Below are 24,535 nucleotides of genomic sequence, written 5' to 3' on the forward strand. Positions count from 1 at the left end.
TTGGACCAGTCATGAAATTATATTAATTATCCAGCATCATTCCAAGGAGTGTATTCAGATATATGTCCTTCAGAAGGCAGCATGTACTGTTTTCACAGCTGGCATATGTAAAATTTTGTCAGATTTCTTAACAATGTTGTTTCTTCTTCTTTTTTTCTATTATTTGAGCTCTAGGCAATATATAGTATTCAATTCAAAATCCAGAATGTTTTCGCTCAAAAGGAACCCTTAACAGCCCAGCATGGTGAATGTATCTTCTTTGAACTCACGGAAGGATTCACATAGACAATGCAATGTGAGAAGAAATATCTATTTTTTAGGAAGGCAGAAGATTTTCCCAAGATTTATGAAGCTTTCCCCTTTGGAATAAGATGTGATAAGAACTGGGCTATCTCTAAAAAGACCTTTCATGAAATCAGCCAATCATGTACTATTCACCACTGTCCTGGGAGCTGTGGGGTGTACAGAATCATGAGACTTCATGGACTCCACCTTTAAGTAGCTTCCAACAGATACTAGAAGTTAGCATAATATATACTTACCCAAGACTGTGATGTAATACTGTGTCAGATTAAGCAAATGTGCTACAAAATTTTACAGAAGAGTACAATGAAGACTTGGATGAGAAATGGAATATATCAATTTAGCTGTGAACAATCCACAATGTTTCAAATTATGGGAAGATCATGGGTAATAATAGGGAGGTAGGGAAGAGCTTGCTTTGTAAAAAAGTAAGCTGATCAGAGTAGCTAGTACAGGGCTGGGAACTTAGAGAAGTTAATCTGAATTGTGTATCTTGAGAGTCACACAAGGATTCAGAATTGATTTAGAGATACATAAAGAGGAGAAAAGATGAACTGAAAAGTGAGATGATGTTGACGGCAGGAAACCTAGGATCCAATTTTTGTTCTGCCTTTAAGTAGTCTAATGATTATAATCTGGTTGCAATGTGAAGAAAAGTTGAGAGGGATATAAAACTGGATGTAGGAAGAATGGTTGGAATGCCACTAGAGGTATGTAGGGGACTTTCACAGAAAGGTAGAGAGTGCAACACCTACTTGATCCCACTTTACTGTGTGACCAGAGAGAGTATGAATTAACTGGCAGGCCACTAAGGCAATAAATATCACAATTTTTTATGATGTAGTTCAGTATAAAAGGCATCTTGACAGTGTTTGGAAAAAACAAAAACACTTTTATTCCCATTAGGTAATATGTGCTTACACTAATCATCGTGTCTCTTTTCCCCTCTCCAGAAGCTTTAGCAAATGATCAGAAAGTCTTCTGAATCAATATTCAGAATCTTTCAGAATCTTCAGGAAATAAAGATTTATTTGGAATAATGTCATGTTTCTAAAATATAACAGAAATTAAAATAAACCTGCTGGTATGAATAAAAAAGCAGACGTCCAAAGTAAGATTAGGAGTCATAGTAAGTCTCACATTTTAAAAATAGAGACTCATTATCATGCTCTGTCATACTCACATGTGGTACCAGGCAGTGCTATGATGAGTGGTCCCATCATGTGTGCCACAGCCTTGGTGGACACACACCAGACACACATGACTTTTGAATCAGGGAGTGATTAAAGAGGCCCATTAGGTCATTTTTGAGCATTTTGTGCCAGAGTTGCATTGTTCCTTAGTAAAGAGCTCTAACCTCCTAGCCTACTTGAGACTTAAACAGCTCCTGTTAAATAGCTCTTCCTTTCTTTTGGAGTCCCTCTTTATTCTAACTGAAGTTTATGAATCTTTTTTTATTCTTTTGGGCCTTTTTACTTTGTTTTCTTTTTCATACTCCTTACATAGAACTTAATCTAATACTCTAATATTTTGGATGTCTGAGGCTTAGGCAGAAAAAAGATATTGCTATTTTTAGTGAAGCACATCAAGGGAGTTTGCCTTTGAAATGTTCCATTTGCTAGGTGGTCATAGATTCTTGTCCATTGGATCAATATATTATACTAGGTAGTCCTTCCGAGCTACTCAGAAACCTTCTGTGTCCCTCCTGTTCGCCGCACACCCAGCGCAAGATTGCTTAGTCAAATTTTTCTCTCTTCAAAGACATCCCCCTGAACTGCTCTTTGGAAAGATGTTCTATCATGGGGAGCCAAAATAAAGCCATTTATAAAATAGGGTCCATTTATCTATTTTTCAGTAAGTGTAAAACACGACACACTTCAAAAATCTACAACTTCATCCTGCCTAACTTGATTTGCTTGGATAACTTTTATATTATATTCAAAAGAGATACATCTCTTGGAATAAAAATTCACCAGTTCATGTGTGCTAAAAAGAACATTGTACATTGGTGTGATGTTTATTGGTTTGAAAATCTGCCAGGATGTAAAGAATGTGGTGCAGCTTTCATGTTGACCATCATTTCTATCCTTAACAGAAAAGAAAATGTCATTTCTGCTCATTAGTACCCATAACAACAGGCAGTTCTGCCTTTAATTTTGGCTAATTACCCAAGACTATAGTTTTTTTTTTATATGCTTGTCTTTTACATAGTAGTATCATCAGCTTTTGAAAAGTATATAGAGATCCTATTCTTGTGTATTCCTGAAGCTTATCTTTTGGTCAACACTGGCATTTCAATGTATATATTTTCCAATATTTTTTTTCTCTAAAGTTGAAATGTGTGTGTGTATGTGTATGGCATAGCATCATCTTCCTGGCTCTTCTCTGTTCTTTTAGCTTTAAGGCAAATGGAGAAAGCACAAGGGAAAAATAAATATTGAATTGAGAGAGGCAGGAATTATTGGCTTCTTTTCTACACTTAGAGTGTTGATAAAATATATGTAGTTTTAGATAGGTCAAAATGTTGTAAGAGAGTATTTATTTTAGGACTTTTCCATGCCAAGTCAAAATCTAGGCAATTTCTATTTGCCAGTTGACCATATATGCCTGAATCTGGCTACCGGTTTAGATTGCACAGTAAGCCCTATGAAGGAGACCTTCTCCCTAGCACCATCTTCTCAAGAGTTATGGTGATATAAATTAGAGAATAAAGGATCCTTTTGGAAGAATTTTCTGTTGGATGACATGGAATATTATCAAAAATTTTGAGGGATGCTTGAAAGTGAGTTATTCTTCAGCCCTATGTTATTATGGTTATTGACATCAAATTGTTCAGACTACACGTGTTTGCTCATATGTACTCACTCATACATATACATTTGTATCTGTCATAAGAAATTCCCCAAAGAAGTATAGAACAGTAAGGAACATAGGGCTGAACTATTACGAGTGAGAAAAACTTAAGGGAAAATGAAATAAAAGCTTTCAAAAGGACAGAAGGCTTCAAGTTAGTATTGTTAGACTTATCAAATAAAAAATAGAGTTAAATTTGTATTACAGATAAATAATATATATTTTAAAAATATAAGTATGTCCCAAACACTACATTGAACATAGCTATAATAAAGAAAGTAATAATTCTTTATTTGAAATTCAGATTTAATGGAAATCTGTATTTTATCTGGAAACTATAGTACAAGGTAAGCATGGTTTGTGGATTATTTCCTCTTGGAGAGTTGAGGGAAGTGGCTTTCTCTGAGAAGTCAGATGAAGGGACCAGAAATAGTGTAATACTCCTAGGACAAATTCAAAAAAATCTTGCATCCTGGAGAGGTGGGTGAGGCCTAGTATGCTAGTATTTGCTGGTTTTGAGGAATTTCTCTGGATTCTCTTGAGAGAGAAATAAGATAGTGGGTTGGAGACCAGAAAAATAGGAGCTGGTTCTTAGAAATGACCATTTTAGAAGGGAAAGAAGAACAACAACCACCACCAAAAGTAAAGAGTTTTGAGAGTGATAGATAATATTATGTGAAGAATGAAGCAAAAATAGTGAAAATGCACATTTTGATTATTATTGAGTCCCCTTCTTAGCTTTCTGTTCCATATGATTTCTGGAGGACAAAAGGAAAGATTCAGATGGGACTGGACTTCCCAAAACTCTGCAAATAAGAATGAATGGGAGAGAGTCTTCTCGGTTATTTTCTTTGTATTCATGTATATTGATACTTAATACACATGTATACTCACATAGTGAAAAGTAGCATAAATGCAGCTTTTAGCTTGGCGATTTAAATAATAACTATAAGATTAGTGAAAAATGCAGAATGCATTTTAAATTGACTGTAGGCCAATATTTTGGTCATTTTATTTCTTAGTTGCATTTCCTTGTTCTTTTACTCTGGATTCTGCAAACATATAATTTACAGTAATAAATTTAAGTTTTCCTTTGATGTTGATCTTCATCAGCTCTTAGTTTAAATACCAAATACTTCACACACCACAGATTCTTGTTTTAATTCATGAATATAACCAGCATTTCATATTCCCCTTCATGTGCTTGCTATTAGTAAGCCTCCAAATTCTGTTCTCAATTACCACAGATATGCTGAGTGTATGTATAGCAGAAACCTGCTAATTTGTAACTTAAAAGCCTGGAAAACAATGGGCTTACATTAATTGGGTATCTGGTATTTTTTAAATTATAAAACAACTGAATGTTAACTAGGTTGGGAAAGAACAATTATTGTGCTTTATATCGTGCACTGTTTTATATGAACAGATAATGGCTTACATGAGACTTCTGAGTTAGCTCACAACTATGTATATTTGACAGCTATGTATTTAGGTAGTGATGGTAGGTCAATTTGCCAAAAGCCAATGCCAGAAGTCAATTTACTGAACGACCAATTCACTGAATTATAAGAAGAATTTCTTAGAATTGTACTTTTTCCTGTGTCCCTGCTCTTGCCCTGGCCCCTACATTATATGCAAATTGGCGTTTTCGCTTAAATGCAATGTGCTGAATTCTCCATGTGCACTTATGTTTGCTCTTGCCTCTGATAGCAAATGGTTAAGTTGAACTTTTATATTAAAATATTAGGCTAGGGGCGCCTGGGTGGCTTAGTCGGTTAAGCGTCCGACTNTTTTGGCACTGAGGAATGCTAAACAGAGAACTAGAAATTGAGCGGTTGAGGAGGTCTGGAATCTGGCTTTGCCATTAGGGAGCTGTGTGACCTTGACTAAGCAATTTATCTTCTAAAGCCTTCGGATTCCTAATCGCAGGTGTTATCAGGTGTCTTAACTGTGAAATGGATCCATGGGAAAGAAAGAAGTGGACTTGCATTGTACATGCAACAAACTGAGGAGAACTTGTGGTCTCCTCTACCTATGGGGAAGTATGTTACTCATATAAATAGTACCTGTTGTGTGTGTGCTAATGGATAGAAGGGTGAGGCCATGGTTCTCAGATCTCTTTCAGCTCTGAGAGCCTATGATTTCATGATCTTCTAGGTACACTGGAACTGTTGTTTTGAGTGTAGGTTTCTTTGCCTATAATTTAAGGGAATTTCCACTTCATAGTTCTCCAGGAAACTTACAATGCAGATTTGGATAACATGCTTCAGCTAATGGGATATAAAAATAGATACTTATAATAATTTTATTAATACAATAAACTTTTCTATGCCAAGATAATATTATTTAACCTATGTGTGTGTACTTTTAACTCATTCATGTACTCAGCAAACATTTACTGTGTGTCTGCTGTATTCTTACAGTAGGTCTGGAGCATAGAGGATAAAAGTTTTTACAAAGATCTCAGTCTTTTAGGAAGATAGTCATGCAATCAGATGGGCAAGTACAGAGTAAGTGATAAGTCACAGTGTAATAAGTTCCTTGTAAGCTATATGGAAGGTTATATTGGATATGCCAAGTCTCAGAACACCGGGCACCCCATAGTACTTTCAGGAGATTCCATCACCCTGGACCACATGCCACTGCCCAGTGGATTTACCACTCTGGCCTCAGCTGACTCGACCTCCCCTCACACAGCACAATTAGAGACTTGATCATGTCCTGTAGGGGCAGGGCAGCAGGAAAGAAGACCTCAGTAGAGATCATGGTGCTTAACTGGATTATATCTTTCAAATAGTTTGAACTCAATATACAGAAGTGAGGCAGTTGATAATGGGAACGGAAGCTGGAATACACTGTGGTGTAAATAATGACAGGATATGAGAAAAGGACTTAGCATATTCTTGCTTCTGAGGATGATAAGATGACAACTCATAGAGCTGCCCTGGGTCCTCAGAGCTGTTCTATTTCCTGAACAGCACATGCTGTGTCTCCCTGATGCCTGGCTGAGTGGGTATTGTAGCATTCCCTTGGGGCCTCTCTCTCGTTTATATTCCTGTACTTACTTACAAGTGTCCATGTATTTGTAGTCTGAGTGAATTTCTGCTTTTAGCAATGTGAAGTGCAGGGTATAAAGGTTCTATGAGATGACCAAAGAGAGAGTCCTGACTCTGCATCAGGCAGGACATCATAGAGGAGAATGTTTCATCTGAAACTTGATGGGCACGTAGTGGGACTAAGGGGAGGATGGGAGACCAATAGTGCAAGTACAGGGATGCAAGAGAGAACAAGTCAAGTCCAAGGAACAAATAGTAATTGACCATGGCTGGTGCTGAGGAGGTAGGATATGAACATGGGTTATCAGATAAGGATCTAGTATTGCATTTTATACTGTAGGTAGTGAGAAGTGAATGTGGGAATTTCCAAACAAGTACCTTGGTAGCATGTGGAGGATTTAGTAGATAGGAATAAATCTTGGGGTTAAAAGTAAGTTAGTGGGCTGTTTAATGGTATAGGTGAGCTTTCAGGACTTTGAATAGGGCAGAAACTGTGTGTGTATGTGTGGGGCGGGTAATTATAAAAGAGATTTTAAAGCAGTAGAATGAATAAGAATTGGTAACTGACTGGGGGGAAAGGAACGAGGATTCCTGGTCTGGGTGATTGGGCAGATCAAGGTAATGGTTTCTTGATCAAGAGAATATAGAATAGAAACAAATTTGATGGAAGAAGATAATAAATCCAGTTTTAGTTCTTTTGGATTTGAGGTATAAAAATGTATTATCATCTTTTGATAATGAGGTCTAAATTAATGATGGAAGACCCTATATCAAGCAAGGTGATACAGAAACATTATTCTAGATCCAAATGAATCTGACATTGCCCTACTTTTTCTTAATTATCATTCTTTAATTATGGGACTCTCTCAGCCTAAATTTATAGTAGTGAGAGACAGTCTCTCAAAGGATTTCTAATTTTGTAGTTTTTTGCTTTTAAGGTAATTTGGGGAGGCAGTTGGTTGGGGCACACTGGTTTCAAGCTACGTCTCCCTAGTGAATGCCATCATACACTGTGCAAGGCTATACAATGGTGGGCGAGAGTGGGGGTGAGGAGGAACCAAAACAACAGCAAACAAAACCTTCCTTGGTTTTTATTTCCTCTTGTTGCTCTCTCACTGACTCTAAAGGTGAGATAATGGTCTGTATTTTCCATCTTGTCTAGATTCTTTGACTCTCACAGAAGTCGAGCTGGTTTCTGAAGGAAAGGGTGCCTTATATAACTTTAAAGCATTTACTCTTGTCTTCTCAGCTTTCTTTGGCCCCTCAATGGTTTTTAGGTTCTCTTAGTGGTTCTTTTATTTTACAATGGTGAAATTGTTTACCATTAGAAGGAGTTCATTGGGTGAAATTCACCCAGGGCTCACTTAAAACTGATGCTGCATGCATGCATGAACTGCTTCCAGGGTTACTCACTTCTTTAGCTTTTGCTAAAGGATCTGTCAGTCAATGAGTAGTTGCTGACAGCAACTTTTTAAGACTCTTTTTTTCTTATCCATAACACATTAAACACTTTGAAAAGAGATAAGCAAACGTTCTCACAGTCTGTTGTGCATGTTTCCTTGCTGCACATTTTGAGGATAATGAAATTCATGTTGTGCACAGAGAATTTCAGTGAAATGGATCAAATATCATTCTTTACCATATGTGTATGGTTTCCTATAAATTCATGACATATAGAGTTAGTGTGATTGTAATTTTCCATTTTAAAGATTTAAGGTCCTTTTACTGTTCCACAGCTCAAGTTAAGCTCTACTTGTGAAGAATGTAATGTTTTTGTTTGCATCTATTGTCTTTTATTTTGCTCATCTTCTCCATTAGCACAAATCTAGCATTTTGAAACCAGGAGACCCATTAGTAGTGACTTTTTTTAGGGGAGTACCCTCACTGTGATGCAATACCCAGGAAAGTATGTGGAAATAGGCTTTGTGATGATGAATTACTGTTGCAAAAAGGACTCAGTGACACTGATAAATATTAAAGAATCCTCTTGCCCCCATGGAAACCATTTTATTTAGTTGCTTCTAAAATCTATTCTCTGTACTTCTCTTCCCTTTTATTTATGAGCTGATTTGCATGACAACAGAGTCTCTGGTCCTTGGGAGTATGTCTGCCCTTGCCACTGTTCTCTACTTTGAGTTGTCACCCTCTTTTTGCTGAGAAGATGAGTGACAATGAAGTGAGGAGTAAATGGCTACTGGAGCAGATGAACTCTGAAAAACAAAGATTCCCTTTTCATGCAAATGTCCATAGTAATTTAACATGAAGGAAAAAAAGAAACAAGGGTACAAGATATCAAGAGAACTAGATGGTATTTGAGGTTGTTCTGTGAAGCCTTGACATCTCTTTAGGAGTGTTATCTATCAAAGCATTTTTTTCCCTTTCATATAAAGTGAAAATGTGTTTCCATTTGGAAGGGGAACATGGAGGAACATAAAATCTAACCTCAATCATTGGGCCTGAGTGTACACTCACACCACCAGTCCCCTCAATGTCATTTATAACTTTGTCAGTCATTCCTAGCCAATAAGAACATATCTGTGTGTGCTTACTTATTGGCCAAATTATCTGCTCTGCCTAGGAGGCCTGCTCCTCTTCCATTCTTATTTAAACTTTCTGTACCTTTCAAAGCTTAACTCAAGCCCTGGTCTGTCATGCTTAGAGTCTTTCTCTCTAGACTGATAATTCTTTTTTCAGAATTCCTACTGAATTTTGAATTAGTATCTATCACATAATTACCAGTGTTTTCTATGAGCTGGCTTTTTTCTCACAAAAATTTATTGAAGAGAATGACCATATATATATATATATTATGCTACATTGTTCTTTATCCATAGCTCTTGATATAATAGCAGATACATAATATACAATTTTTAGATGGACTAGCTGCCATTTAAGAATCATGAAATGAAGAAGGATATATTTATATACACATAAATATATAAGATATAAATACATCTTATAAATACATAAGATACAAATATATAAGATATAAATATATAATAAAGATGTAGATAGATAAATCTATGATTGTTTTCTTCTAACTTTAAAATTCATGGTACCTTGCCTTAAGGATAAGACATGGCCTACTTTTGATTAGTCAACTACTCAGTGATGCCATCAATCCCAGGATGACCAATCTGTGAATTTCAGTTAAAATAATTATAAACTCAGAGACTTGATACCTACTCACATGTTTTGTGTGTGTGTGTGTGTGTGTGTGTGTGTGTGTGTGTGTGTGTCTTTGGTATATTATTGATAATAATATAATAGTAAATTCTTAGAACTTAACTTGTGTTAAGTACCAGCATGTTATGTATAGTCTTTTTAAATCCTCTCAGTAATGCTATGAGTAAAATTAGTTTTGTTATCATCACTATTTTATAGAAAAGGAAACTGAGCATTAAATAACTTGCCTGCAGTCATAGAATTTGGACCTCAGTAGGCTGGCTCCAGAGTCTGTGCTCGTAACCATTATTCTGTTCTGTTTCTTCTGCTGCCATTTGTCTTTCCCTGCACTGTCACCCTTTCTTGTGTATGGTGTTCCTCACTCTCCAAACTCAGGGACCAGAGCTTCTGAGAATGTTTCTGACAAACCTTTTATTTGATATCTTAATACTCACCACACCAAACTCAGGAATGGCTTTGAATTGGATTGTGGGGTTCCCTCTAAGTAAATATGGTAGCATATTGTAGTCAGAATTTGAACACACGTTGGCTGGAAACTTTAGAAGGTAGTGTGAGTGTGGTATTCATTAAAACATAAATGAAGGCCAGTAGGTCAGGTAGCTTGATTAGGATTCTTTTTAATCACCATTTCTCTCTATGAGTTATTTGTTAAATTATACAATGGATACATGAAGATGAGATTATATATAAATGTTTTATAAAGCTAAAATTAGAAACATATAAAACTGCTGGGAAAATATATAATATAAAGAAAACAATCCCTGGGCTTGTTTCTCTTCATGTTATAGGGAAAGATTTCTTAATTGAGAAGGACAAGATTCTTCTTCACTCTGGTACTTATTTATGGAGCCAAACTTACGTTCTCAGACTGAATCACTATTTAAGTAGGGTCTTCTTTAAATAACTTGAAGAACAAAGAGGTGTTTTTTCTTTAAACGTGTGTGTGTGTGTGTGTGTGTGTGTGGTTCATATAACCTTTTGAGAAGGTTATAGGAACAATTTAGCTATAGATGTATTTTCTGAAGTAATATATGGTGAAATTAAGGCTACACCTTTCTCTTGTCATCTAGAGGGATGGTAAGAATTACAGGTGAGAGCAAACCGACTCCATGTCCACAGTGCAAAAATGTGATTCTAAGGGCACTCCTTGTGGTAGAAGTTTAGAGACTTCTTTTAGCTGTGCACTGGATTATTAAGCCCAATCATTTATAAATCAACACTTGTTGGAGATGAGATGTTATATGTCAGCCAGTATTATCATCCTCATCAGCTGAGATATCTAAATATAAGAAACCATGAACGGTACAGGCCTAGAATAAATAACAAGTTGGTTATTATATCTGTCATATATCTATTGGGAACCTTCTGTTTGTCAAATACTGTCCTAAGTATAAGAGAAAAAGAATAAATCATACTCTGTTCTTAGGATCTCATAATCTGGGGCAGAGGAAGGAAGGAGGGACAGGATGAAGGGAAATTTGAAAACCAGTATTATGAATTACAATAAACATATAAAGTGATGTCTAGGTTGTTCAAACATTAAAGAAAAGTTTGAGCTAGGCACACAAAGAAAATTGCACCTGTCCAGTTAGAAGCATGGAGAGGAACACTTCCTCAGAGGGAACAGAGTACAGAAAGGCATCATGGTATGACAAAACAGGGTCATGTTGGGGAACTCTGCAATTAGGAAACAAAATACAGGAGTGCCTGGGCTCAGTCAGTTAAGCATATGATTCTTGATTTTGGCTCAGGTCATGATTTCACAGTTCATGAGTTTGAGTCCCATGTTGGACTCTGCACTGATAGCACAGAGCCTGCTTGGGATTCTCTCTCTCCCTTTCTTTCTGTACCTGCTGTTTGCACATGCACACATGTTTTATTGCTCTCTCTCCCTCAAAATAAATAAACTTTAATAAAAAGAAACAAAATACAGAAATGCTCTTCCATTTTGCTATGGCCTGTAGTTCTCATTAATGTAGAATGCTTGATATATTTTTCTTAATTCATCTTTAAAAATTGCCTCTGAGAATGTGTCTTTGGAGTTCAGCATCAGGTTTCAGCTGCTATGCACAAAAGGTTGGTCTTGGTGAAAGATTGTCCTGGGTGTTTCTAGGGGCACATGCTGAGCATAGGGGTGCCTATGTTGTGGACTACAGATAATGAAGAAGAATGCATGTGATTGTTGGATCAGAGCTATGGCTTTTGAGGGAGCTGATTGCATTGCTCTGTACGTCCATTGCTCTTTTGTGTTTCTATGCAATGCATTCCTTGTTCCATCTGCTTCAAATGTCCTTCTCCCCTTTTCTACATGAGAAGTCTCATTCTTATTTTGAAATAAAGTGAAAATTAAAGGCTACTATGTGGAAAAGGCTCTCTCCTGACCTGTGTATATTCCACACATTCACTTTTCTTGTGCATGGTGGAGGAATATATATAAAAGATTTTTTTCCCATTTTATAGTGTAAAGTGAATTTATTTTGTCTGAATTTATTTTAGTCTTCTGAATTAGTCACGAGCCAAGACAGCATCTGACTTTCAGAAACCACAGTCATCATGGTTTGGTAATAATTTCATCAGTATGATGTGTGTGTGTGTGTGTGTGTGTGTGTGTGTAGAGGGAGGGAATAAAAGAGTGGGTTTTCATTTACAAGTACAAAAAAAAAATTCTGGAATTTTATTTTGCAGTTTTCTCCCCTGAAAGCCACTGTATTCCCTCAAAATCATCCTCTGCTAAATGCTCGACAGGATGCTTGGTACCCTGCTATGAGCTCAGTCACTGCAGACACATTGTATATAGTGTTAACAGGCAAATAATATGGCCATAGCTGCTGGTTTAATCTTTCAATTGGCATATGAATATTGGCAGTTGTTTTAAAGTAGTGATTAGCTGAACGCTCTGGGAATTTCTTTCCAAAATTCATACTAGTCTTTATGCGTCTCATTATTTTGCTTATGCAGGTTGTCTTGTTCAGCTAAATAAATATATGTGGTGATTATCTGTTTTCTTTAGGAGTCCTACTTTTATTTAATAGACATAGAATGCTGGTCATGCCTGCAGTCGGCACAAAGGTCAAAGATAATATGTAACACTATGGGGATATTTATTTGGTTTCTGGAGTTTATTTCTAACTTATAGAAGAATAGAAATTCAGATATATTTTTACACTATAATGTGCCTACACCTAAGAAGATAGACTCCAGGGGTGTATACATGCTACCAACAACAGAAAAGACTGGTCTGAGAATCTGGTTGGCAGTAAATTCCTACTTTGATCCTATAATAAAATATATACTGAATTGATAGGCCCAGGACTATATGGAAAAAGCAAAACTGTGTCTTAACTCTGGTTTCTTCTTACTGAGAGGAATTATATGCATAATTAAATGGACAGTTCATAAAAATTACATGCATTTCTTCTTGAATGTCAACATTTTGAACTTCCTCGCTTTTTTGAATCATACTGGATTTCCACTATAAAATATGCCTTACAGTTTTCAATTCTTTGCTTATAGAAGAGTACTATGGAAAATGAAAGGTTCAAAGATATAGTAAATTTGAAACATTCTTTGCTCAGACAGTTTATGGTGAGAGTCACATCAAAATGAGACAAGCTGACCTTGAGCCACTTGGGAGTTTCCTGCTCACATAGTGGACATACCTCAGTGGTAAATTAGATTACTGTGTGGATGATCTGACTCACTCATTGAAGGAGTCAAATTAATTGATTCCAGTTTTTGGCCTTTGGGTTCATAGGGTAAATTACAAGTGGCAAACATTTGCCATCCAGACTCCCTCTCCTTCAGCGCCAGAGGTAATCCTGACCAAGCTCAGTAGAGGACAGTGGATGTCTTCACTGGTCTTTTAACTGGCTTGTCAGTTCCCCAGTGTTCTCTGTAAAACATACTGATCATGGCCCAGAGCATGTGCAAGCTTCCTGCAAGCTGGCTCCTCTGTGATAGTCTTGTGTACCTTTGTTCCTATAAAGTTTAAGTTATTTACCTATAATAAACAGTCAGTTACTTTATTCACAATTAAAGTGTCTGGAAAGCAGACTCTGAGATGGAGATTAGTCCACTGGAAGTTTGTTCGGGAATGCTCTTGAATTAAAATCTGTAGAAGGTGACGGAAGGAAGCAGGCTTCAAATAGAGTGAGAAGTTGGGCTACTACACAGTCTCAAAAAAGCACCTCCACAAAAAGGTGAATCTGGAATAGCCCTTTAGAGATTACTCAAGTTGGGGGCCAACAGGCCCAGCCAGACCTTATTGCTCTCACATTGACCAGTCATTCGCTGTGGACTGCCCTGGGAAGTAGCTTTCGTTTTAGCAGAGGCAATTCCCAAAGAGGACTAGTAGCTGAGGGACATTGGTACAATACTCCCAGAAACTGGAGGAGTAAGTCCTTTAGTCCTTAAGAGAAGTCTGAGCAACAAATTAAAGATTCCAGTACACCTGTTTATAGAGATTGCAGTCAAAAAATGCCAGCACATTTATTTAGTTAAACATTATTTAGATCTACATAAGATACATTTAGAAAGACCATTTTTTCCCTATGGAAAGTAAATTGTGTCTTAAAGAATCAAAATTTAAGGTGTTAAAAATGAAAGTATATAAATATTGCTATTTTTGTTACAATAAAAGGTTGTAAAAAGGTTACAATTGAACCTTATGAAATGACCATTTTTAGAGTTCATAAATGGTTAAAAATGGGTAATTCTATATGGAAAATATAAACTAGTATAAATGGTTGGGGAATGTTAGAATGGAGGAGTCCACAAGCAAGTTATTTTGTGAGAGCCTTCCAGTTTTAATTTTACTTAACAGAAAATGAAACTGAAAATTATACACTCAGTGTTATGGGTATAGTTTCTTGAAAAGATGTGGTATACCAATCAGTGACATAATCAGAGGAAACCCTTTGACCATACACTGAACAACTGGTCAAGTATGTACCCTTAGACATTTCACATTAAAATGGAACTGCTATTCCTAACCCTGCTGATAAGAAGAGTGCTTCTACAGGCCTTCGAGTCCATCTCAAGCCATCTGGTGGAGTTTGGAAGTAAGCTTACTACTCTAAAAATGGGATATCATTTGCTTAGGGTGATCTTGACAACAGAATTCTGCATTTTCTTCTCAAGTTAGAGGCTAATCTGAGAATCAGGAATGTATCCTAATTCCTGGGCTCCCTGTAGCTTTCTAGAATTCTAAGCATCAGTCATTGGTGAAGTCTGCTTACTCTCGCCTCCTTTATTGACAGTTTCTTCTTAGTGTCTGTGCTATTTTCTGTTCCTTCCAAGTTGCTGATTGATGTTCAATTTCAAAATAGAAATGGCTCCAGGATCTGTGCAGCCTAAAGTGCAAACAAGTTGGGGAATTCTTTCTAAGAAAAATACCGCAAATTACAAATCAAGAATTGGTATAAAGTGATTATAATTAAAATATCACAAAAAATCACTAACAAGAAAACTTACATGTATTAAAATCATCACCAAATTCAGAAAAATAATATTTTATTGTTTGTCATATCTCTGTAATACTGTTTTCTTACATTTTATGCTGGCATACACTTTGATCATTTTTTCAAATGAAAAGAATTTTGTAATACTTTTCATAGAGGGAAATAGAAAGGTAATTCGATCTTTCCTCTAGCATGGTTTATTACATATAAATTGCTGATAGTTTAGAAAAACTTCTTTCATCTTTACAAATCATTGTTGGTAGTCTTTGGTCAATTTTTAAGATTTCTATCAAAAAGAGGAAAACCTCTATCAAGTTTTATGTATAAGCTTTCTCAGAATACAACTTTTTTTTTTGATGTAGTGTCTAATTGTAAATCCTCTGATTTCAGAATCACCATAAACAGTTTATCACTGATAACAACACTGGAATCTTTTACATTATCTGAATGTCAGTATTTTGTATAAAATTAGCAAAAAATGTAAGTATTTTCCCTGTATTTCATTTGATTCATATGTCATTATCAAAATTAGAAGTTTGCATTGAAGCAGAGTTTACCTCCTATACTTGGCCCCATTCTTAGTTTTGTCCTTTTTTTCCTACTATTTTTTTTTTTTCCTTTTGGGATTTTAGCATACACTCAGCTGAGGAGACATATAATAGAAAGTTTGAAAACCAAAGAAAACTCAAGTAGATTCTAGAAAAAAATTATGTGATGAAAGTATATTTGTATTAAAATGAAAAGTAGTTGTAGGAAGAAAGAACAGCAAATAAATAATAGGTATTAGGAAATTATTGAAACTGGAAGAATATATCTCTCTATTTTCTTAAGCCAAATGTACTACATGGCATTACAGACTACTTATCTTTTAACACGTTAATGAAAATAAAAGTTGTCCTCCACCCAAACCTCGCTGATTATAATACATCTGGTTTTAGATTATTTAGTATGGGTAAACAGAGTTAATTTCTCAGAATACTGTCGGAAACTATTCCACTAAGAATACCAGACTCTATACCATGACAAATGGTTACTTTATTTATTTTAATTATTGGATGGCTAAGTCTTTATGTTGTGTGAAACTTTTTCTTTTATATTTCTTAGGGTTTCGGTCTTCTCCATTGGTCTATTTTTCCAATATGGCACACCTTAGGTACTTCAGCAGCTAGTATCATTCCTGATAATACTTTCAAACCTCTTAGATCTGTTAGACAATTGAATTATTTCACACATATGGTAGAAACTGTGGGAGCCCGACAGTGACCACGAGAAAGCATGGTTAGGGACGCAGGGATGTGCCTGCAAATGGGACTCTGCTTGGGCAGATCATGCCTGCAAACAGGACGTTCTGCCAAGAGGCCTGCACACAGTATCCAAGGTTAATGATCTGCTCACATACGAGGGAACATGCCCTCCTTAGAAATAAGGAGGAGGCTGGAATTGTGGGCAGGCCTCTTAGTAAACATGTTGTGGTCGCTTCCTCCCTTTGCTCCCCACGTCCTTGGAATGTGTTTGGCTACTTGCCCTTATTTGGTAAAGGAATACATCTTGTAGATTTCAGTTTGTATCCAGTTACCGGGGTATAAAATAAACTGCAAGGGGGGCTTGCGTAGAATTGTTCCTCCAGCCGGAGTTGTGTCTGTGTCTGTCTTTTGTGTGTCTTGTCTTTGTGTCATTTCGTCCGCAACAGAAACAGTTTCAACCAGCTAGAGGTGGGCTGGAATAGGGAACGTTGCTAAATGTTTTGTTTCACACATTTTCCTTTCTGTTTCCAGGATTCCAGAAGTTTTACTGACACTTACTCTCTAGTACTTGCTCACTGATGTGTTTAGAAATTGAAGACCATTCTCTGAAATCTCCCTGTAGGAACAGGAAGAATGTGGAACTCTTAACAGGTGAGTGGAGAAACATAACATCATTATGAATAAAAAACTTCCTCATATAAAATTGCAACTTGAAACTGAAGTGTGAGAGTCTCTTTTTTCTAATGAAACATGAGAAAATATTTGTTTAATTAAAAAAATATATTGCTTGGGGGCACCTGGGTGGCTCAGTTAGCTAAGCATTCAACTTTGGTTCAGGTCATGATAACATAGTTTACGAGTTGGAGCCCCACATCAGGCTCTGTCCTGACAGCTCAGAGCCTGGAGCCTGCTCTGGATAGTGTGTCTCGCTTTCTCTCTCTGTCCCTCCCCTGCTTGCACTCTCTCAAAAATAAATGAACATTAAAAAATATTTTTAAAATATATTACTCTTCAAAGACTCTTGAAAGTCTTGGAAAATTGGTCTAAGATTTCTGTTCTCTGCCATTTTAACAATTACATCAGGCTTCCAAAGAGTTACCTTAAAGATACATGCCTGTTCTTAAAAAACTGTAGGTCTGTGGTTCTAAAACCTTGGAATTGTGGATTAATCTTTGTATTTGGAAGATATGATTTTTTCCCTTTCCCCATGTTTTAAAAACAGTAACACCAAATACCGAGTGTATGTGTTTATGGTGTGCAGGTCTTTCCGATGAACCCATAAAAACTGAGGCCCCACGTTTCCTTGTGAATTGATGATTTATTACCACAGTTGAATAGTTCTTTTCATTGGCATGGGATTTTTTTTCAAGGTGTACTTGATCATGATTAATGAGCCTCACAAACTCCTAGAGTCTCCAAAATCCTAAGTATGTGACTTATCCTTAACAAGTGTTGATTACTTAAAAAAATTTAATGAAGCTTAATTTTTAAAACTCTTGTACAGTTTGTTCTAGAAAACATTTCTAGAACAATGTTTTATCTCGTGTAGATAAAATTAAAAATAAATTTCTTTTATTTGAATAAATGATTTAAAATGATGAATATATAGAAATAACTCATGTCTGATATATATGTATAGAAAATTATTTGTATGGAAATATCCATTAAATTAGATTATGTTCAAGAATGAATTTTCAAAATAACTTTAGCCAATTATGCAGATTAGTGTATTCCAAATGATAAAAGTTTTTGATATAAAATTTCATTTAACTTTTTTTGGTAGCAATTGACATTGATTATCAGTGAGAGCTTTTTGTTTTATTTTAGCCCAAAATGCTCTTATGATAGGTGTAATAACCAAGAAGAAATTGAAAAATCTCAAGGAAATTTATTTATAACTAAGTTTACTTTCTGTATTTCTCTAATTATATTAGTATGGATATTTCTTCATGGGAATATTTCTGTCTTGGAAGTGAGATAAATATACAGTGCTTAAAAAAAAGAGAGTGCTATATCCTAAGAAATGTTCCTATCATGCTAATGTAGAAAAGACTTGGCTGTCTTTCACTTACAAGCCAGGTACATAATAAGATATCACAACTGGTTAGTTTCCTTTATAGCTATTTAAATGGACTCAAATTAATAATACATAGTCACAGTCTAATGCTGCCATTGTGGAAATGGTCTGCTGTAGTGTATATTTTGTGTAATTGAGAAGAAATGTTCTTTGTAAAAATGACAAATATATAAAAATAGCACTATACTTGGGAATTCTTTGAAGCTTTATTTTGTTAAACTTTGTGATCCATCTGGGAAGAAACATTTTTCAGGGTTTTGAGGCTTGGTTCTCAGTGATTCTGCTGTTCAGTGATAGAAAGCAAATTATGTACCATGTTTGGATGAGAACATTAAGCTTTTAAAATTAGTAGAAGAAAGGATGGCAACAAGTTTGAAGCGTTCATGAGAACATGAAGAAAGTATTTTATAAAAATCCTTAGTGAGACTATTTAAATTCTACCAGTAATTATTAAAAAAAAATTTTAATGTTTATTTTTTTTGAGAGAGAAAGAGACAGAGAGACAGAGAGAGAGTGAGAGACAGAGTGTGAGCAGGGGAGGGTCAGAGAGAGAGGGAGACACAGAATCTGAAGTAGGCTCCAGCCTCTGAGTTGTCAGCACAGAGCCCAAGAGGGGCTCAAAGTCATAAACTGCTAGATCATGACCCGAGCCGAATTTGGACTCTTAATCAACCGAGCCACCCAGGTGCCCCAGTAATTCCGGAAGAGTCCCAGTGGGTTTTCTGAGACTCACTGGTGAGTCGTGCCCTGCATTGCGATCCTGTGCGCTTTTACCCTGGCTCTGACAGACCTCACACCGCTGTCTTCCGAAGGGAAAAAAGCTTCGTTTGTTTCGAGCAATAAAGTCATTCAAACGAAAAAAACAAAACAAAACAAAACAAAAAACAAAAAACAATCATCTTAGAGGTTGAAATTTAAGTAAACATTAATTAGTACAATTTTAAAAAAATGTTAATACTTTATTTTTGAGACAGAGAGAGAAAGATTATGAGTAGGGGAGGGGCAGAGAGAGGGAGACACAGAGTCTGAAGCAGGCTCCAGGCTCTGAGCGGTTAGCACAGAACCCGATGCGGGGCTCAAACCCATGAACCGTGAGATCATGACTTGAGCCGAAGCTGGACACTTAACCAACTGAGCCACCCAGGCACACCAATTAGCACATATTTTTTAGTTCCTGTTTGAAATGAACTGTTGAACTGGACATTGCAAAAATAACAAGAGTGGTATATGTTATTACATCTGCTTAGTAGGATTTTAACATCCACTGAGTGGGGCAAAACTAATCCATTTATAACCACCTCACCTTTTATGGACTATGTTATAAGAATACATTTTATTGGTCAGCTCTTCTCACAGAAACCTCATCTTTCAAAACATCAGATCATATGAATGCAAAAACAAGTGATTAGTTGAGGAGATGTATGATGATACAATAGGAACAATCTGGAATTAGGAGTCAGAAAGACTAGCTGTGTCAAATTCCTCTTCTGCCCAGTTAGTTCTTTCAGCCTACATTCCACACCCCTTCCTCCTTCATTTGTTGCTATGGCAACCAGCTGGGCAGAAGTAACCTGACAGAACCTCACCTGATTGCATTGAGTATCTGTCACCATGCAACTTCTCAGATGCCTACACACGGGAGATTAACAGAATCCATTCAACTACTGTGGTGAGGGTACAGCCTTCAAAATGTAGGAAGTTAAAACTAAGTGGGGAACCTTTGATCAATGGGGAATGTGAGCTACTAGATAAATATTTCCTTCTGCTGTCCCTTGAGTAGTCAATTCTGAGATGCATTCTTTACACTCCTCAGAGGCTATCAGTGGGATGAAACCCCTGTTGTTATCATTGAGACCAGCTTTATGAGGCATCCTTGAACTTGTTTTTGCCTTTTTCACTCCTTCGTTACTATTACAAGTTTTTTATTCTTGTCTCTTAGGAGCTATACATAAAATAAATTACCTGCATACAAACCTTCCTCTAAGGTTCTGCTTTCTTTGGGAAATACAGTTTAAGACACTGTTTTTGATATTTAGTAAGTGTATCGACATGGAACAAAAAACTCACTTCAAGTCAAGAGGTAGCCTAGATTGCTTGGTTTCAGGCTCAAGGCTTCTTAGTCAGTAGTTGTTAGACCTTAGATTAATTTCTTTAATTCTTTGTGCCATGGCTTCCACACTTGCAAAATAGGAATAAAGTTAAGGCCTACTTTATCAGGATTGTTGTGATGATTAAATATAATACACATTCCTTAGTAGTACCTGGCTCATGGTAGGTGAGTCTGACATTATTTCATTCATGCAAAGCACTTAACAATAATGCCAGGCATATTAGTGGTTTAAAGTAATGCACATTTATTATCTTACAGTTGGGAGGTCAAGGTTCCAGAGGGCTCTGTTCCTTTTAGAGGTTCCAGAGGAGAATCCATTTCCTTGCTCTTCCAACTTCTAAAGGCTGCCCACGTTCCTCACCTCTTGGCCCCTTCCTCCCAACTCTTTTCCTGTTGTCACATCTCCTGTAAGTCTGACTTTCCTGCCTTCCTTTTGTTGGGTTTACCAGGATAATCCAGGATAATCTCCCCATGTCAAGATCTTTAACTTAATCACATCTGCAAATTCCCTTTTGCCTTGTAAGGCAAAGTATTCACAAATTCTAGGGATTAGAATGTGGATATCTTTGGGGAGTAGTTATTCTGTCTACCACAGTACTCAACAAAATTGGCTTCATAAATGCCTCTGATCCCTCTCCTATTGTTTATTACAATCAGAATGGTTATAATCAGAATGACATGATATGGTAAAATTAAACAAGAACAGTCTATATTTATTATATTAATTTCTATCATTATAAAATTATGCTTAAGAATTGGGCTTTCAATAATGTCTCTTAATCCGTATACTGCTTCATAGGTAGCTTTATTCCTCTTCATGTTAAGTCTGAGCCCTGGTCATACTAAGAGATTTGCAGTTCCCAAACTCCCATGGTGTTCAACACTAGCTCTTACTGTGCTGTATTTTTTCTTCTGTTTCTCCTTAGAAGGCTGTAAGCTTCTTGAGGGGCTGTGTCCTGTTTTTCCACAAATGTCCTGTGTGCCCAAGTCTAGAACAAAGTAATGCTCATTAATTTCTGTTGAATGATGGAATGTCTTACTGAATGTATTATGTATACATGAGAAAAAGTCCAAACCATAGAATATATAAAGGATAATTATTAAATCTGATATTGTTTATAACTGTTGAAAGAGTTGATCATAAATATTTTGTATTGAATCCACTAAATAGCAAAGATACAACAATCAATATTGTATTACATTTGTTTTAAATATTTTAGTGGTAATATTTTGATTGAGCGTGCTAGAGAAAGTATTTTAAGAAAAGTATATGCTACAAATCAGCCTTAATCGCTGTGGGCAGAACATTTAAATTAAATACAAGCCAAGGTCAACTTCTCCCTCAGAAAGCAAATACAGAACTGATGATTTCAGAATTTGATTGTGTGAAGGATGGAAAAACAAGCCCTTTGAAACTGCTTATCTGATAACATGTAAATGCAAGAAAATATCAGTGCTACACTCTTTATCTTTGCAGCAAAAATAAGCATCTGCATAGGCAAATTAGGTAGTGCTTTTGGCAGTCTGGAATTTTGCCCAGATTGCCTCAGTTGACGTGAGATTTTGAAGGTGCCCTGAAACTACATGCCAGAATGCTAGGAGTTTCCAGTCTTAATTTTGTAATGAAATTAGGTGTGAATGTGATGACTGATGTAATGTATGCAGTACTATCAGATTTATACTTGACATTAATGTGTTGCTTCTGGGTACAGTAGTGACTCTCAATTTTCCCTGTCCCTTGGTCTGTTGGAAGGAAGCCATAAGAACACTATGATGTCAGACCAAGGCTCTCTTTCTAGTTGCTGAAATGGCATTTTGTATAGGACACTGAAGTATTTTGTGTGGTCTACAAATTCAAATTCAAGCTCTGAATGTCTTTCCTTTGCAGATTTCAATAGAATTGTGTTCATTATGTGGAAAGAATTTTTGTATAATTACTCAAGATTTGACATGCTTAGATTTACAGAATCATTGAAACTTTAATATATGCCACTTAAAATTTAGAATAATAAAACCAGTTTCACTAAGATTGGTCTTCTGTGATGTGCAGAGTTTCCAAAATTTGAAATTTATATGTGAACAGCTATGATGGTTAATTTTATATGTTAACTTGACCAGGCTACAGCATCCAGTGTTTGGTTAAACACCAGTCAAGGTGTTGCTGTGCAAGTATGTTTTAGATGTGATTAATGTTTATATTAGTAGACTATATTCAGATGAGTGTATAGATATGGGAAGAATTGTGAAGAACTTTGGAAAATAGTGGCCTCTGTATACTGGGACTTTTGTTCTAAAATTTCTACTTTTCAATTTGATGTTTTAACTGAGTAATATATACAGATTTTAAAATTTAAAAATGTATATAAAAGAAAACTATGAATTGGATGTCAGAGTGTTAAATATAGTGTCTGGCAATAAGATGACTATGCAAGATTATTATGAAATATTTAGAGAGCCACCTGGCAGACTCAGTTTGTAGAGCATGTAACTCTTGATCTCGGGATTGTGAGTTTGAGCCTTGCATAGTATGTAAAGATTACTTAAAAATAAAAATAAATGAATAAATAAAATAAAATGTTATAAACTTGTGGTATAGCTATAGTAAAGGAATTAATTATTAAATTATGTAAGTCTCAAAGCAATTCTTGTTGATTCTAGTTGGAGGGATGAACATCACTACACAAAAACACACCTATACACACATATATACACACATACATATTCCTTCCTTCCTTCTTTCCTTCCTGCCTTCCTTCCTTTCTTCATTCCTTCACTCAGTTGTGTTTATAAATGTACAGAGAATAGTTCAGTGGGTAATCAGGATACTTCACTCATTTTGGTCTAGTAAGGGAAATGGTTTCAAAAGAGATATTCTTTAGTTTTAGATAATGTAGATGAACAGGTGAATAAACTAATCAAAGACAAAGAATATTTCAATAGGAAACTACAGGCATAGATCCTTTACTCATAATTGGCAACATCTCACATTTGTTAGGAATTACAGTAGAATATTTATGGATGTTTTAAGTATAGAAAAATAAAACAATGTAACAGTTCTGTGAATGAATTTTGGAGCTAGATTTGGATTCCAGCTCTGCTACTTGAGTCTATTGAAAGCTTACATAATCTCCTCATCTATAAAATAGGGATAAGTAATGGTAAATAATTTTAAAGGATTCTGAGGATTAAAGGAGCTACTATATGTGAAGCCAATAGAGTAGTGGCTAGCACATAGTTAGTGCTCAATAAAGTAATGATTCTCCAGTATTTTCATCTTCATATAGATTTTTTAAAATTATTTTTTAAAAATTTTTAAAAATTTATTTCTGAGAGAGAGAGAGAGACACAGCATGACCAAGGGAGAGGCAGAGAGAGAGAGGGAGACACGGAATCTGAAGCAGGCTCCAGGCTTTGAGCTAGCTGTCAGCACAGAGCCCAACTTGGGGCTCAAACCCACGAACCGTGAGATCATGACCTGAGCCGAAGTCAGACACTTAACCGAGTCACCCAGGCAACCCTCTTCTTCATATAGCTTTTAACACAAAATCAAAATTTTAAAAAATGTTGGGAAGGAGTTATTTTATCTTATTATCTTTTAGGTGTGACTAAAACTGATAGTCCCCATATACTTTGTGAAAGTCATCATTGTGCTATGTTGCCTAGAATGAGAAATGCAAGTGTCAAAAATGTGTTGCATAAATCCATTTTGATGAGCCCTTAAATATGATTTTTTTAAGCTGTTGTTGAAATTTTATAATTTCAATTTGGACACCCTAACCCATGTTATTGTTTTAAATGCTTAAGAAATGCAAAGAATTTCCATAAGGAAGGTTGAAATAAAAATAAAGGAGATTGACTAGAATTTTCAGCATTAGACCTCAGAGACACCTAAAATAAATCAGTTCAAAGATAGAAAAATAATCTGGGTGTTAATAAATACATTCTTCTATACTCAGCACACATATTCTGAACCTTCATTCATCCTTTCATACCATGGTCATAAACCCATGAATAGTATAGCTCTGCTGGAAAGCTTTTACTTGTGACATATAGGAGTCCACACAGCCTTTGAACACATGTCCTACTCAGTTCATTTTTGTGGGAATTATTGCATGCAAATGAGGATGAATAATGCACATTCTGTTTCCATTTCTTGCTAGAGACCAGAATACCTTAATATGAATTATATGACAAAAAGTAAACTTTAGATGTATTTTTGCCTGGTGATGACCACTTATTGGTTAGAA

General features: G+C 35.9%; 1 long non-coding RNA gene across 1 annotated transcript in view; it reads left to right on the forward strand.

The window, feature by feature from the left end:
* The first annotated feature begins 15,253 nt into the window (after positions 1 to 15,253).
* LOC144245652 (uncharacterized) overlaps positions 15,254 to 24,535 on the forward strand; it is a 51,662-nt gene continuing 42,380 nt past the window's right edge. The window contains exons 1-2 of the long non-coding RNA XR_013339374.1: positions 15,254 to 15,337; positions 16,633 to 16,752. This is a non-coding gene — a long non-coding RNA (uncharacterized LOC144245652). The remainder of the gene's footprint in view (positions 15,338 to 16,632; positions 16,753 to 24,535) is intronic.

Source organism: Crocuta crocuta, unplaced genomic scaffold (assembly GCF_008692635.1).
Source record: "Crocuta crocuta isolate KB4526 unplaced genomic scaffold, BGI_CrCroc_1.0 scaffold191, whole genome shotgun sequence".
Taxonomy (NCBI): domain Eukaryota; kingdom Metazoa; phylum Chordata; class Mammalia; order Carnivora; family Hyaenidae; genus Crocuta; species Crocuta crocuta.